Raw genomic sequence first — 18,020 nt, forward strand, 5'->3', positions numbered from 1 at the left:
CTGCTGCAGAGAGTTTCAACCCTTTTTCAGCAAAATTTTATGCACAAATCTAAACCAAACTCAAACTGAACCCGGGCGACAGAATCATCAATCATCCCTTAGCAATATCTCTCCTGAAAATGATCTTCATGCCGCTGCATGTGCGGCTCTCTTTTCTTTTCTTTTCTCAAGTTAATTAAATAGCAATACAAAATGATAATTTAAACTTAGATAAAATGTACAAAACTAGTAACGAAAGATAAAACAAAAACTAAAATTTTTCTTGTGCTTGATTAATGATTTTGTCCCTTTTTTTCCGATTAATAAACAATAAAAAGAAATAAAACTTATTTTCATGAATAATTTTCTCTTTTTGACAAATTTTATGCTAAAAAGTCTTACAATAAAAATAAACAACTAAAAGGGTAAAAATGATGCAAAACTAAAAAACTAAAATAATAGATAATAGATAATGATAATCTAAAAATACTGAAATGCTATACAAATGTTAAAAGTTTAAGAACTAAAATTATGGGATTAAAATAATAGATAACAATTATTACTAAAAAATAAAAATAAAATTAGGATAAAAAATATTTTTAAAAAAAATTTGGTGTCTACATGCTTCAAAATTAAACTACGAATAGTGTGCGTTTGTGCGCATTTCGTGCTCGATTCCTCTCATGTTTGTTTCACTTGTGCACTAAATCTCTAATGCACTTCTATTGATACTATTATTATTCACTCTTAATAGTCTAAAAAAAATGTCTAAAGTCTCTCAATTAATCGCGCGCACGAAAACGTAAACTTCCGATTTGTGCGCGATAAAGTGAAATTTCTAAGAAATTCTCGTAACGATAGTATAACTAACTACTACTAAAATAATTAGTCATAAAAATAACTATTTTAAGACTAACACATGAGTTCTCAAATTTTCGAGGTCACTGTACTCTCAAATCGATTATTGCCTCCAAACACGTATTCACGAAATCTTACTAAACGAACTTTTAAAAATTAAATTTATTAATGAGACATTTTTAAAAAAATATATGCAAGTCATAGTTCCATGTTAATGCTTCCAAAAAGGTTGAAATAAATTATTCGGAGCAAACGGGTAATTAAATATTTAAATAAGCCAGTAATAAGAGTTGGAAATAGGTAAATTTTTGGGTTTTCACATCCTCCCCTCCTTAAAAAGAATTTTGTTCTTGAAATTCATAACTTGATTTATGGATAACCCCAGATATTTCTTTTGGTCTCCTCTTTAACATCTTAAATTCCTTCCTCAATTCCATAATTTCTCTATAAACTTTCACTAAAGGAATTCGCTTGCGTTTTTTATTTTTAACTTCTTCACTTTTCGATAAATTTTTTTTTACCGGTCATTTCCTCACGTGACCAATTTTCATCACTTTTACTTCTCCTATTCAAAACTCACACCTATTGAACTTAAATATTCTCAGGTGTCATTCATGATCTTATTACAGGTCTAGAGGCGTGGAGCAATAGATTACATATACATATAAACCATAAAATCGATTAAAAGCAAGGTAAATTTTCATACGCCATAAAAGATCATAATAGTTATACTAAGTTATAATAAGTTCATCAAATCGTTTCAAAAGAAAAGGGGACTCAACAAGATCAAAACGTGCTAAGTCGTAATATACAACAAAAGATATCATCCCCTATACGAAATATTACAAGCTCTAAAAGTGATAGTCTATGCTAGAATAAAACTACGATTCCTATTTGTCGAGTGGAGTCAGATTCACCCCCACTCGTAGAGTTTCCACTACTTGGATTCCTCTTACAATCATCAGTATTAATCACCCCTTCTGGCACTCGACTGATTTGCAATGGATTTAGCATGTTGTTGAGAATTTTCTTTTCCCTTAGAAGCTCTAGGGCAATTCGAAAACTTATGTTTGGTACTACCGCAACTCGGACATTTTCCTTGCTTTCTCCAGCACTCGACCCCAGTGTGGTTAATCTGGCCATAGTATCCACAAGTTATGTGAGGAGTCACGGCTTGACCAGTTTGAGATTCCCCTTTTGTTGACCTCGCCTACTCCAATTTCCTTTTGGCGGGGATTCGCTTGATAGAGTTTCTCCGAATTTTTCAGGCATCTTCACTCCTCCAGCCCCATTTCCCATTTTAAGGGGTCGGGTAGACCTCTCGGATTGTTTAGGGGTATCACTTGGGTTACCCCTCTTTCTAGCATGAAATACCTTAGATTGAGACTTAGCATTTTCTACCCTCTGTGCCTTATCCAAGGCATCCGTAAAAGTGGTAATCTGGGCTGCTACTAGGGATTCTTGGATTTCTACATTTAACCCCTGAATAAATCTCCTTATCCTTTTTCGTTCAGTGACTACAAGCTCAGGGGCAAATTTCGAAAGTTTGGTGAACCGCTTCTCATATTCGGCCACACTTAATAACCCTTGTTTCAACTTAATAAAATCGTCCTCCCTCTTTTCTTGTATAATTGGCGGGAGGAACTTGACATTAAACTCCCTCTCAAAGTTTACCCAAATCCAAGGGATTTGTTCTCTTTCCCACTTTGCACTAACGACATTGCACCACGAGCGTGCTACCCCATCAAATTGGAAAATGGCAAAATTCACTTGTCTTTCCTTGGTATAATCTAGAGTAGCAAAAATATCAACCATCCTTTCAAACCAATTTTTCACTACCTCAGGATTAGAGCCTCCATGAAACTTAGGTGAAGCGAACTTCAAGAATCGCTCTAGGGCTCTATCCTCACCCCTCTCTTGGTTCCTAGGTTGGTTGACTGGTTCAGATCCCTGGTGCTCAGCTAAGCGCTCGAGAATATCGGTCATGCGGTTAATAGTCGTAGCCACCTGGTCACCCTCTTCGTTTCTAGGGTTTTGGTTTGATCCAGTCGCGGATCCCTCGCCTCTCTCGGGAGTGCGGGGTTGCCGAAACCGACGCTCACGCCCCCTTCCACGTCCTCGCCGATCCATTTAGCAAGATTCAAAACGCATAATTAAAGTGAGAAGTATAAGCGCATGAATTGAAAAATAGGTACACATTGCAAGAACACTTTAAATGAAAGTATAGCTATTTGCATAAGTTAGAAATCATGTCACATATCAATGTGTATACAATGAGTTAGTAGTATCAAATACAGGTCATAGGCAACTAAGTGCCACAAATAGAGGAGTACATGTAGACAAAATACAAAAGGCCTCACGGCGAGCACCACCCCTACTATACTAGGCAGGATCAAAAGAGAAAACCATAAGCCTAATTAGGGACTGTAGACACCAAATTTTTTATTTTTTAATTTTATTGGTTTAATTAATTTAATTTTTTGCTTTATTTGTTTCAATTCTAGGGTTTTTATTTTATTTTATTATCCATTTTGCTCATTAGTCTTTTAATTTTTATTTTAAAGTTTTAGTATTAAACTTTATCGGGAAAAAAGAAAAAAATGAGAAAAAAGAGAAAATATACAAAAATATAATAAGGGAAATGTGTGAAATAGGTGGAAATTTGCATGCTAGACAAGTGGAGAATATACAATAGGCCAAGTGTCCCTTTTATATGGGGGCAACACATCACTTAGGGAGGGGGAGATTGAGACACTTGTAGGTTGCTGATTTGAAAAGAAAAGAAAAAAGAAAAGGCATGAAGAAAACTAGAAGTGACGGCTAGGGTTTGGGGAGGCTAGGAGTGTGACGCCCCACATCTCCCTAAGGCGGACCAAAGGGTATCCACGGACGCCTGCCCAGCTCTCGCCAGGACTCAAGCAATTTCATTCAATTTAAATCCAAACTAAACACATCGAAGAGAGCAACATGAATACAAATAATGCGGAAGCGTTCAAGCATAAAATCATCCATTGCTCCACCCATAGATAGGGCGTTCAAGATACAACTTAAATCCAAAATATACGTCAGGCCCAAAAGTTACACTTCAATTCCAAAAGTACAATCCCCACAAAGGACATAGCCATTAACAATAGAAAACCTTAAAACAAAAGTACAGCGAAGGGTTTTCTCCAAACTTCTCCGAGATTCGGTCCTGTTAAGGAAAACAAAACTATAGGGTGAGCAAAACACTCGTGAGGCCAAGAACACACATGCAAGCACTTTGTCAAATAACAATCCCAAATTTAATAAATAAAACCATGTCTTTTCAATAATCAATCATTCGAATAGGAAAAGTAATCAGAAACAATTCAAGGATATAGTAGCTCTCAGGAGCTAAGTTCCACTCGCTCTGCCGATGTCATTCCTATACCTTCCCGCGTTGACCCTCCTGTCAACCGGGTCGGTATTTCCATTTCCGTAGATCACCACTTACTTCCCTCCGTCCACCGTACACCTCAAGGGCCCACAAGTCATTTATAAGGCGATACTCCACGAGTATGCCAAGCAGGACCTCTCATTAGGTCGAGCTTATATATATCTCATGGCTCGCCCAAGTTCGCGACCAAGTCCATTGCCGGCTCGAGTCCAAGGACGGCCTATGAGTTTGGGCGTCCCCCATTCATTTAAAAGTCGAGGAGGTTCACTCTATCGATGTATATATTCATAACATACCATTGCATTTCAGTCATTCATTCAATACATTTCAATCATTCATTTGAAATTAGAACAAGTGCGATAAAGTACGTACCCGAGCAATAAAAGATTACCACAAATAAACATGTATCAAAGATTCACACACTTGACACTCACCGAGCAATTCAATAAGAATTATTTTCTGGGAGTTCAAGTGTCCACTGTGAGATCCTCTTGAAGGTCTCCTTGTGCGCCCGGCAATTAATAGTGGATAGTCACACAATTAACCCATTTATCAAGGAAGATCGTACACTGGTACAATCTAAGGATTATTTCGCAAAAGGAACCTCAATTACACGTAAATCGAGGTTAAACTTGCCTTTTATTATGTACAATATTATTTGAGTTTTTATCATGAAAATCGTGAGCAAAACGTTTAAGAATATCAAAAGAATAAAGAGTTCTTGAAAAACTCTATTTCTTTGAAATTGGAAAATTTTCAGTTTTATTATGAATTTTTGAAAAATCGTAACTCGCACGGTATAAGTCGAGAATTGGAAAAATTTATACCGTTGGAAACCTCTTAGAAAGTACTATAAGTTTCTAGAAGACACTTTTCCACGAATCGAAGTGAAAAGTGTTCAAAAATGAGCTTGAAGATGCAGGGTTGGTTTACAAGGCAGAATTAAGTTGGATTTCGGCCAACTTTGAAAATTCGGCACGATTCACACGTTGCAAACCAGCCTCTGAAATTTGTCACTCAAGTAGTGTTACAAGTGAGGTGTATAAAAAAACAAGCGGATCAAGAATCGGAGTTTCGAGTACCGAGATACGGTAGCCCGAAGTTAGGGAAATTCAAGACTGGAGAAGAATTTCCAGATTTGAACCTCCAACACGAGGAATTTAATTGGGTATCGAAACGAACTTGGATTGGTACCAAAATTGGCAGTATTTTACTCCCATATGAAAGGTACCGCTCTATCAGATTTCAGGGAAAAATACCCTCGGAAAGATAGTTAATTAGTCAACCAAAGTTCAGGAAAAATTATAAGGCAATCTGCCTTTAGACTTTCATTACCCATTTCAAAACGTTTAATCAAGCAAACTATCCAATCATGGTTCATTTGTGAAATAAAGGCCTAAGAAACATCCATAATGCCTTTGGTAAGTGTTTAGTATCAAGAACATCAATTAACAAGTTCACTCCAAGATCTTGTTCCAAACCAGTCCAAATATTAGGGTTTTTCCAAAACAGGGCAGTCCTCTTGTTTTGGTCACAATTCAGTCACTTTAACTCGGAATCGAGCATGGCTTATGCCGTTGGAAAATACATTCATAGGGCTAAAATATTACAGAAGAAATCGTTTCCAAATTCGGCACCCATCGGGTTCAAAATCGGGCATCAAGTTGCTGCCTGAACACTTCATTCCAGATGAACAGAGCAACAGGACAGCGAAATTAAAACATTTGGTTCGGCTTGCTCACAAAGAATCAGAACGTCCATTATATACCAAATTAAAGCCAGGAATGTCTAGTTTCAAACGCCACCAACGGTACATGATATTCGACATCCGAGGACAGAGCTATCGCCGAAATACTACCACTGGTCAGAGTCATACGCGAACAGTTTTCCAGATTTGCTAGTTTCTCAAAAAAAAATTCATTTGCTCAACCAAACCTCAATATTTTCCAATGAAAATTTTCACACATCTAATACATCCTATAAACATCCAATTCAAGCCGTTAGACCATTAAAAATTGGCCTTAAAATGGCCGAATATGGCAGGGGCAAAATCGGAAATTTTTGCTTCTTACACCCAATGAAGTTTCTAGTAATTACCCACCACTAATGCATCATTTTAACCACTAAACCAACAATATAACCACCATCAATCATCAAATCAGCAACAACAACCCAAGTGTGGGAATTCAAAGAGCCCACTATCACATTTTTACACCATACACAAGCTAACCAAATGCGTGCATGAACTTAACAAGGTAAGATAGCTTCCAAACTTCAAGTTTCCAAGAGTGGATCATCACTTACTTTGGTTTGATGTTCACGCAGAATTTTCAGCCCTCTTTTACCCCAGAAAAACCGTGATTTTCAGCCCTTGTTTGCAGCTCAAAATGATCCTCAAGTATCAAGCTAAGTGTGGTGCAAGTTTGGTTGAATTTGGAGTTGATTTGGGGGTTGTTTGAGTGAGATTTGTGAGGTGAAATTTTGTAGCAATGGAGTGAGAGAGAGGGGAGGGCTGGTCGGCAATGAGGAGAGAGAAGAGGGAGTGTGATTTGATCCAAGTTAGCTTCCAACAGAAGGTGAAATGAGTGGTGGAAATTCACCCAAAAGTCAACTCTCATTAGGGGTCGTTTGGCGCGATTACGGCTCGATTATCTCGCGCGTTTGGTTCACTAGTGCACTAAACCTCCAATGCATATATATTCATGTAAATATCCTTCACTCTTAATTGTCCCGAAATGAGGTTCTAAGGTCCCTCAAATAAAGTCGCGCGTGTGAAAACGCGTACCGTCAAATTTAACGTTATAACGCAAAACTTCCGAGAAATTCTTATAACGATTGCACAATTAACTATCACTTGAGTATTTATTCATAAGATTACCTATTTTACGACCATAGTACAAGCCTCCAATATTCCAAGCTTATTGTGCTACTACGCGGATAAAATCTCCAAGTACTATTCACTATTTTTACTAAACGCGCTCCAGGAAATTAATTTTCGAAACGAATCATTTTAAAAATATAACGAAGTTATATTACCATGTATTTAGGTCTAATAAGACTAGAAAATATTCCTTGGAATAGAAATCCAATTAAATAATTTATTAAGCCATAAATTAGGCATAAAATAATAGTTTTTGCGAGTCCTCACATCCTCTCCCCCTTAAGAAAATTTCGTCCTCGAAATTTACCTTGGTTGATGAACAAGTCTGGATACTTCTCTCTGATTGTCTCTTCAACTTCCCATGTCGCCTCCTCTACTCCATGGTTCTTCCATAGAACTTTCACTAGTGGTATCTGCTTGTTCCTCAATTCCTTCACCTTTCGATCCAGAAGTTTTACCGGTCTCTCCTCATAGGTCAGGGTTTCATCGATCTCAATATTTTCCGGTTGTAAAACATGAGAGGGGTCTGGATGATATTTCTTAAGCATAGACACATGAAACACGTTATGAATTCGAGACAAACTCAGTGGTAATTCCAGCTTATAGGCTACATTCCCAACTCGTTGAATAATCTTATAAGGCCCTACAAACCTTGGTTGTAGTTTCTTCCCTTTTCCGGACATCAAACTTGCTTTTAAAGGCGTAATCTTGAGAAATACCATATCTCCAACAGTGAACTCCAAATCCTTTCTCCGATTGTCGGCATAACTTTTTTGTCTACTCTGAGCGGTTTGAATCCTTTGCCGTACTAATTTTACCTTTTCATTAGTCTCCTCAATCCAAGATACAGTAGTCGGGTTTAAAATTTTCCGTTCACCTACTTCATCCCAACAAATTGGGGATCTACACTTCTGACCATAAAATGCTTCGTATGGAGCCATTTGAATAGAAGAGTGGAAACTATTGTAGGCAATTCCACTAAAGTCAAAAACTTACTCCAATTCTCTCCAAAATCCAGTACACAAGTCCTCAACATGTCCTCAAGAGTTTGAATTGTTCTTTCAGATTGTCCATCAGTCTGGGGATGATAGGTGGTACTAAAGTTTAACTTAGTCCCCAACACTTCTTGCATCTTGTGCCAAAATCTCGAAACAAATCTTGGATCCCTATCTGACACAATACTCACAGGTATACCATGTAGTCTAATGATCTCATCCAAGTACAACCTGGCCAACTTTTCTAACGGGTATTTCATGTTAATCGGTAGAAAATGAGCCGACTTAGTCAATCGATCCACTATCACCCAAATGGCATCATGGCCTCTCTGTGTCCTTGGTAAGCCTGATACAAAATCCATGGTAATATTTTCCCATTTCCACTCAGGTATTTCTAGAGGTTGCAAAAGCCCTGATGGTTTCTGATGTTCGGCTTTAACCTGTTGACAAACCAAGCATGTCTGAACAAATTGGGCAATTTCCTTCTTCATATTTTTCCACCAATATAGACTTTTCAAGTCTTAGTACATTTTATTCCCTCCTGGATGTACTGTAAACTTTGATCGGTGTGCCTCTTCCAAAATTTCGTTTCTAAGCCCTTCATCCTTTGGCATAACCACCCGATTTCGAAATCTCAATATTCCATCTGATCCCAAAGTGAAATCGGTCTGGTCTCCCATCTTAACTTTCTCCTCCAACTTTTGCACTTCAGGGTCCTTTTCCTGAGATTCCTTGATGCGTTCCAACAAAGTGGAGGTTATCACAATATTCCCCAAAATTACTTTCCTTGGTTCTAATCGAGGATTCCAATAGCTAACTTCCTCTAACAACTGAAATTCCTTAACCATCAATCCAGCCATTTGTACCTGACGGCTCAAAGCATCGGCCACTACATTGGCCTTTCCAGGGTGGTACTTAATCGTACAATCATAATCTTCCAGAAATTCCATCCATCTACGTTGCCTCAAGTTCAGCTCCTTCTGAGAAAATAAGTACTTAAGGCTTTTGTGATCTGTAAAAACCTCAAATGTTACTCCGTACAAATAGTGTCTCCATTTTTTCAAAGCAAAGACCACAGCCGCTAACTCCAAATCATGGGTCGGATAATTTCCCTCATGCAGCTTCAATTTTCTAGAGGCATAAGCTATCACTTTATCACTTTGCATCAAAACACATCCCAAACCTTCCTTAGAAGCATCTGTGTAAACCACAAAACCATCCTGTCCATTTGGTAGAGCTAGAACAGGCGCTCTAGTCAACCGTCTTTTCAACTCCTGAAAACTTCCTTCACACTTAGGACTCCAAATAAATTTTCCATTTTTCTTGGTCAACTCAGTCATAGGTCCAGCAATTTTCGAAAAATCCTGGATGAATCTCCGGTAATACCCTGCCAATCCTATAAAACTCCGAACTTCCGTTGGGTTTTCCGGTCGTTTCCATTTCGAAACAGCTTCAACTTTAGCTGGGTCCACTTTAATCCCATCCTTAGAAATTATATGCCCTAGGAAAGTCACTTCTTTTAGCCAGAATTCACACTTGCTAAACTTAGCATATAACTGATGTTCCCTCAAAATTTGTAAAACAATTCTCAAATGTTTCTCATGGTCATTCACATTTTTAGAATACACCAAAATGTCATCAATGAAGATCACCACAAATTGATCCAAGTAAGGCTTAAAAACCCTATGCATTAAATCCATGAAAGCGGCCGGTGCATTGTTTAACCCAAAAGGCATTACTGCAAACTCAAAGTGCCCATACCTCGAGTTAAAAGCAATCTTAGGTATGTCCTTCTCCAAAATCCTCAATTGATAGTAACCTTGCCTTAGATCCAACTTTGAAAACACTACCGCCCCTTGCAATTGGTCAAACAGTTCATCAATGTGGGGTAGTGGGTATTTATTCTTAATCGTAACATCATTTAAGCCTCGATAATCTATACATAACCTCAAACTCCCATCTTTCTTCTTTACAAACAAAACTGGGGCTCCCCACGGGGAATAACTCTCTCGTATAAAACCCCGTTCCAACAAATTCTGTAATTGTAATTTCAACTCCTTCAACTCAGCTGGAGCCATCCTGTATGGTGTCCTTGATATAGGTGCTGTTCCCGGAGCTACATCAATTTTAAAAGCTATTTCCCGTTCCGGGAGTAGAGACTCCAATTTTTCAGGAAAAACATCAGAAAATTCTTTCACTACCGGTGTGTCCTCCAGATTCACCTTATCGCTAGGGGTATTAATAAGAAAAGCCAAATATCCTTGAGCTCCGTTATTTAACAATTTTCTAGCCCGAATTCCCGAAATAAGTGCAGACGAGGCTAACTTACCCCTCACATCCAGTTTCAAGGTTGCCTCCCCTGGAATACACAATTCTACAATTTTCGTCCTACAATTCAGTTGGGCATTATAACGGGCTAACCAATCCATCCCTAGGATCACATCATATCCTTTAATCGCTAGGCCTATCAAATCGGCTAGCAATTTTCTTTCCTTTACGCAGATTTCACTATTCTTATACACCAGATTAGCAATTAGACTTTTGTCCCCAATGGGTGTTTTAACCTCCAAGTCATATGGTAACTTAATTGGTTTCAAGTCTATTCCACTCATGAAATCAGGGTTTACAAAAGAGTGTGTTGCACCCGGATCAATTAGAATCCTAGCTAGGCGGTGAAAGATTGGAATTGTACCTTCAACCACCTCGGTCGCCTCTGGAACTTGTGGATAGTCCAATGCGTAGACCCTAGCCGGTACTTTCGGTCGACTCCCTCCGGCGCTGGTCTGCTTAGAGATCGATTTTTCAGGCCTCTGCAGGCTTCCCCCTGCCTTCGACGATTTCGGACAATTTGCGATTTGATGCTCAGTGCTCCCACATAGTAAGCATTTTCCCAACTTTCTCCAGCAATCGTTCTCAGAGTGGTTGGATTTACCACAATACCCACATGTAACTTGAGGGGTCACAGTCGATCCAACAGATGGTGCCCCCCTAACTTGAGTCGTCCCACTATGACCTCCCCTAGATAGAGCTCCCCTAGAAGCTCCAGCAGTTCTCGTTCCTCCTTCCCCTCTTCCCTTTTTAGAAGGGTGTACAAACTTACTGGTCTGCCCAGAAGTGCGACTAGGAAAATTCCTTTTTCTGTTGTGGAAATCCCTCACTTGAGATCTTGCATTCTCAACCCTTTGCGCTTTCTCTAAAGCCTCAGTAAAGGTAGAGATTTGGGCTGCAGCCAGGCCCTCCTGAAGTTCCACATTAAGTCCCTGTACGAACCTTCTAATTCTCCTCCGCTCATTGGCTACTAACTTAGGAGCGTATTTGGAAAGTTTAGTGAACTTCCCTTCATACTCTGCTACAGTAAGGGTTTCTTGTTTCAACTTAATAAATTCGTCCTCCCTTTTCTCTTGGATTAAGGGCGGAAGAAACTTTTCATTAAACTCCCTTGTGAAATTCTCCCAAGTCCAAGGGGTTCGAGCCCTTTCCCATTTTCCTTTTGTCAAATCCCACCAAGCACGGGCTATTCCCTCAAATTGGAAAGCAGCAAAGTTCACTCGCCTATCCTCAGTGTAGTCTAGAGCGGCGAATATATTGGTCATCCTTTCTAACCAATTCTCTGCTATTTCGGGGTCAGGTTCACCCATAAACTTAGGCGGGTTAAACTTTAAGAATCTTTCCAGGGCTCTATCCTCCCCTCTATCCTGGGCCCCAGGTTGGTTAAATGGTCCAGGACCCTGTCTCTCCGCTAGACGTTCTAGGATATCAGTCATCCTATTGATGGCAGTAGCCACTTGGTTATCCTCAACGTTTTCCTGTCCTTGGGTCGGTCCAGTTGCCGATCCCTGGTCATCCCTCTGAGGTTGGGCCTGTTCAGACGCTCGCCCACGGCCTCGACCACTTCTTAGTCCTTCCATTAGCCTAAATGTGCCTAGTGCAAGAAATGGATTAACTTAAGCAGAAAAGAAGAAATATATCGAAATTAGAACCAACCAAGAAAGCATTGAAATTAACAATAATTTACATTCATAAGCATGTCAAGTTCGTACAATTAGCAAGTTAGGGACAATTCACAAAATATAGCACACAGGTGCTCAAAAGTATACTTTTAGTCACAGAAGACTAAAGTAAGAACAAGTGCCCAAAAGTAGGCCACACAAGCATGCAAAATACAATGGCCTCAGCACTCGCGTCACCCTAACTAGTCCTAACTGTACTGGTCAAAAGTCAAAAGGGGTCAACAACTAAGATCCTAGTCCACAGCGGGGCTATCAGGAGGAACCTCCTCCTCGGGATCCTCCTCCGGATCCTCCTCCTCAGCGTCAGGAAGCACCTCAGTAGTATCCTCAACCAATCTAGTAGCATCAGCCAGGATCTCGAAAGCTCGAGTACGGACATTCCGTCCTAGCCTAGTAAGTCGAGCCCTAGTATCCCGAAGATCCTCATTAACCACTGCAGATGTGGCTACCTCACCCTCCAGCACCTCCTCGAGCTTGGCAATCCGCTCACCCTGAGCGCCAACCATCTGCCTAAACTCGTCTACCTCAGCCTGTAAATCACGGTTGGCATCCACCAACTGACGACGCTCGTCGTCCAGAGCAAGCACTATATGGTTCGGGTAGGCAAAAGTCAACCTACACGAACATCGAGGGTATCTATCATAAGGTGAGTAGCGTACTCGAACTCCTCCCGCTAGAGCTCGGTAGAAAATAGTCCTAAGAGGCTCGTAATAACCATTCGCATGGCCATTCCCATTAGCTGCCGGGGCTCCATTTCCGTCATCCATCCCTGCAAAATAATAATAATAATATTTTTCAGGTTAGAAACTTAAATCACTACTCAGTTCCAATATCCCGCAATGCATGCCTAACTTAATCGTTGGTTCATCCCAATCGTCACTTGAGGTAGGACTAACTTAGATGCTAGCTCGCCTCAAGTATCACTTAGGGTAGGATTAAATCATCTCATATCGAGTCTTAAAGGTAGAGTATCTAATATGTATCCCATATAGACCTCTAACCTAGTGCTTTGATACCAACTGTGACACCCCACATCTCCCTAAGGCGGACCAAAGGGTATCCGCGGACGCCTGCCCAGCTCTCGCCAGGACTCAAGCAATTTCATTCAATTTAAATCCGAACTAAACACATCGAAGAGAGCAACATGAATACAAATAATGCGGAAGCGTTCAAGCATAAAATCATCCATTACTCCACCCATAGATAGGGCGTTCAAGATACAACTTAAATCCAAAATATACGTCAGGCCCAAAAGTTACACTTCAATTCCAAAAGTACAATCCCCACAAAGGACATAGCCATTAACAATAGAAAACCTTAAAACAAAAGTACAGCGAAGGGTTTTCTCCAAACTTCTCCGAGATTCGGTCCTGTTAAGGAAAACAAAACTATAGGGTGAGCAAAACGCTCGTGAGGCCAAGAACACACATGCAAGCACTTTGTCAAATAACAATTCCAAATTTAATAAATCAAACCATGTCTTTTCAATAATCAATCATTCGAACAGGAAAAGTAATCAGAAACAATTCAAGGATATAGTAGCTCTCAGGAGTTATGTTCCACTCGCTCTGCCGATGTCATTCGTATACCTTCCCGCGTTGACCCTCCTGTCAACCGGGTCGGTATTTCCATTTCCGTAGATCACCACTTACTTCCCTCCGTCCACCGTACACCTCAAGGGCCCACAAGTCATTTATAAGGCGATACTCCACGAGTATGCCAAGCAGGACCTCTCATTAGGTCGAGCTTATATATATCTCATGGCTCGCCCAAGTTCCCGACCAAGCCCATTGCCGGCTCGAGTCCAAGGACGGCCTATGAGTTTGGGCGTCCCCCATTCATTTAAAAGTTGAGGAGGTTCACTCCATCGACGTATGTATTCATAACATACCATTGCATTTCAGTCATTCATTCAATATATTTCAATCATTCAATACATTTCAATCATTCATTTGAAATTAGAACAAGTGCGATAAAGTACGCACCCGCCCTTATTTTCTTAAAATTTCCAACAATTACCACAAATAAACATGTATCAAAGATTCACACACTTGACACTCACCGAGCAATTCAATAAGAATTATTTTCTGGGAGTTCAAGTGTCCACTGTGAGATCCTCTTGAAGGTCTCCTTGTGCGCCTGGCAATTAATAGTGGATAGTCACACAATTAACCCATTTATCAAGAAAGAACGTACACTGGTACAATCTAAGGATTATTTCGCAAAAGGAACCTCAATTACACGTAAATCGAGGTTCAACTTGCCTTTTATTATGTACAATATTATTTGAGTTTTTATCATGAAAATCGTGAGCAAAACGTTTAAGAATATCAAAAGAATAAAGAGTTCTTGAAAAACTCTATTTCTTTGAAATTGGAAAATTTTCAGTTTTATTATGAATCTTTGAAAAATCGTAACTCGCTCGGTATAAGTCAAGAATTGGAAAACTTTATACCGTTGGAAACCTCTTAGAAAGTACTATAAGTTCTTAGAAGATACTTTTCCATGAATCGAAGTGAAAAGTGTTCAAAAATGAGCTTGAAGATGCAGGGTTGGTTTACAAGGCAGAATTAAGTTGGATTTCGGCCAACTTTGAAAATTCGGCACGATTCACACGTTGCAAACCAGCCTCTGAAATTTGTCACTCAAGTAGTGTTGCAAGTGAGGTGTATAACAAAACAAGCGGATCAAGAATCGGAGTTTCGAGTACCGAGATACGGTAGCCCGAAGTTAGGGAAATTCAAGACTGGAGAAGAATTTCCAGATTTGAACCTCCAACACGAGGAATTTAATTGGGTATGGAAACGAACTTGGATTGGTACCAAAATTGGCAGTATTTTACTCCCATATGAAAGGTACCGCTCTATCAAATTTCAGGGAAAAATACCCTCGGAAAGATAGTTAATTAGTCAACCAAAGTTCAGGAAAAATTATAAGGCAATCTGCCTTTAGACTTTCATTACCCATTTCAAAACGTTTAATCAAGCAAACTATCCAATCATGGTTCATTTGTGAAATAAAGGCCTAAGAAACATCCATAATGCCTTTGGTAAGTGTTTAGTATCAAGAACATCAATTAACAAGTTCACTCCAAGATCTTGTTCCAAACCAGTCCAAATATTAGGGTTTTTCCAAAACAGGGCAGTCCTCTTGTTTTGGTCACAATTCAGTCACTTTAACTTGGAATTGAGCATGGCTTATGCCGTTGGAAAATACATTCATAGGGTTAAAATATCACAGAAGAAATCGTTTCCAAATTCGGCACCCATCTGGTTCAAAATCGGGCATCAAGTTGCTGCCTGAACACTTCATTCCAGATGAACAGAGCAACAGGACAGCGAACTGAAAACATCGGCTTGATCACAAAGAATCAGAAAGTACATTATATAGTAAATGAAAGCCAGGAACGTCTAGTTTCAAACGCCACCAACGGCACATGATTTCGATATCCGAGGACAGAGTTATAGCCGAAATACTACCACTGGTCAGAGTCATACGCGAACAGTTTTCCAGATTTGCTAGTTTCTCAAAAAAAATTCATTTGCTCAACCAAACCTCAATATTTTCCAATGAAATTTTTCACACATCTAATACATCCTATAAACATCCAATTCAAGCCGTTAGACCATTAAAAATTGGCCTTAAAATGGCCGAACATGGCAGGGGCAAAATCAGAAATTTTTGCTTCTTACACCCAATGAAGTTTCTACTAATTACCCACCACTAATGCATCATTTTAACCACTAAACCAACAATATAACCACCATCAATCATCAAATCATCAACAACAACCCAAGTGTGGGAATTCAAAGAGCCCACTATCACATTTTTACACCATACACAAGCTAACCAAATGCATGCATGAACTTAACAAGGTAAGATAGCCTCCAAACTTCAAGTTTCCAAGAGTGGATCATCACTTACTTTGGTTTGATGTTCAAGCAGAATTTTCAGCCCTCTTTTACCCCAGAAAAACTGTGATTTCCAGCCCTTGTTTGCAGCTCAAAATGATCCTCAAGTATCAAGCTAAGTGTGGTGCAAGTTTGGTTGAATTTGGAGATGATTTGGGGGTTGTTTGAGTGAGATTTGTGAGGTGAAATTTTGTAGCAATGGAGTGAGAGAGAGGGGAGGGCTGGTCGGCAATGAGGAGAGAGAAGAGGGAGTGTGATTTGATCCAAGTTAGCTTCCAAGAGAAGGTGAAATGAGTGGTGGAAATTCACCCAAAAGTCAACTCTCATTAGGGGTCGTTTGGCGCGATTACGGCTCGATTATCTCGCGCGTTTGGTTCACTAGTGCACTAAACCTCCAATGTATATATATTCATGTAAATATCCTTCACTCTTAATTGTCCCGAAATGAGGTTCTAAGGTCCCTCAAATAAAGTCGCGCGTGTGAAAACATGTACCGTCAAATTTAACGTTATAACGCGAAACTTCCGAGAAATTCTTATAACGATTGCACAATTAACTATCACTTGAGTATTTATTCATAGGATTACCTATTTTAGGACCATAGTACAAGCCTCCAATATTCCAAGCTTATTGTGCTACTACGCGGATAAAATCTCCAAGTACTATTCACTATTTTTACTAAACGCGCTCCAGGAAATTAATTTTCGAAACAAATCATTTTAAAAATATAACGAAGTTATATTACCATGTATTTAGGTCTAATAAGACTAGAAAATATTCCTTGGAATAGAAATCCAATTAAATAATTTATTAAGCCATAAATTAGGCATAAAATAATAGTTTTTGCGAGTCCTCACAAGGAGGAGTGAAGGGGACGGCTAAAAAAAAAAGATTGGGGTTTTGGAGCAGAGGTTTGAGAGAGAAAAAAGAGGGGAAGAGAAAGAAAGGGGCGGCTAAAATCTTTAGGAGAAAAGAGGAAGCCGAGAGAGATGGAGTTTCGGGGCAGAGAGAAAAACCGGAGGGAGAGAGAACTTTCGGCAGCAGCAAGAGAGGTGACTGAAGCTGGAAAAGAGGAAAACAAATCAAGATGGGACCGGGAGGAGGAAGAACTGCGAGCTGAGGGTCAATGATTTTCTCACCATTTTCACGATTCTCCTAGGGTTATCGCACGTCCAAAACGTTGGCTGGGATAGAAGGTAATCATCTCTGTCTTTGGTTCTCGGAGAGACGTTCATGTTAGGTTTCAGATCTGATAAGTTTGTGTGGGGATTTACGGTTTTGTGTTCACGTTTTTTTTATCTGAGTCCGGCTTAGTTGTTTTGCTCCCTCTAGCAGCCCAATGGATTAGGTTTTTTTCATTGTAAAGAATTTGTTGCTTAATCCTACCTTAATCAAGTGAAATCTGATGGTTAACGTTTGGTGAAAAATTGTTGCTCGAAGTTGCTTGTTTGGTCTGATATGCCGCGGGTTGAAAAATCAGAGATTTGTGAGGCTTCATGAACGATCTGGTTTTACTAGCTTTCCTTCCAACTCAGATTTTACTCTTGTTTGCGTGCTTAGTATTGAATCCTGATGATGTGTTTGGGAGTCTTTCTATAGGTTTTTTTTTTGATGAATCCGTGATGGTTGCTTGAGTCATGCCCAGAATGCATACAATAAAAGTCTGTTGTCCACCTACCATTTCTATGCTTGCTCGATAGTGTTCTCTAGCTGTGGGCAGTTTATCTTGAGTTCATAAAGTAAAGAATTTGGCCTGGGTTTGGGGGACAGAAGCTCGGGATTTATGTCGGTTTGGTTGCTGGGTTTCTTTGAGCTTTTGTGTCAAAATATCTGTTTGTGTTTGAGCTGCAAATTTGCAGCAGAAAAATTCCAACAAGAAGTCTTGACTGAGCTTAATCCGGAATAAATCTTGAATGGGCTTTTTGTTTGTTATGTTTTACAGCTCCTTTTTCGTTCGCATGATTGAAG

Source organism: Coffea arabica, chromosome 4c (genome assembly GCF_036785885.1).
Source record: "Coffea arabica cultivar ET-39 chromosome 4c, Coffea Arabica ET-39 HiFi, whole genome shotgun sequence".
Lineage (NCBI taxonomy): Eukaryota > Viridiplantae > Streptophyta > Magnoliopsida > Gentianales > Rubiaceae > Coffea > Coffea arabica.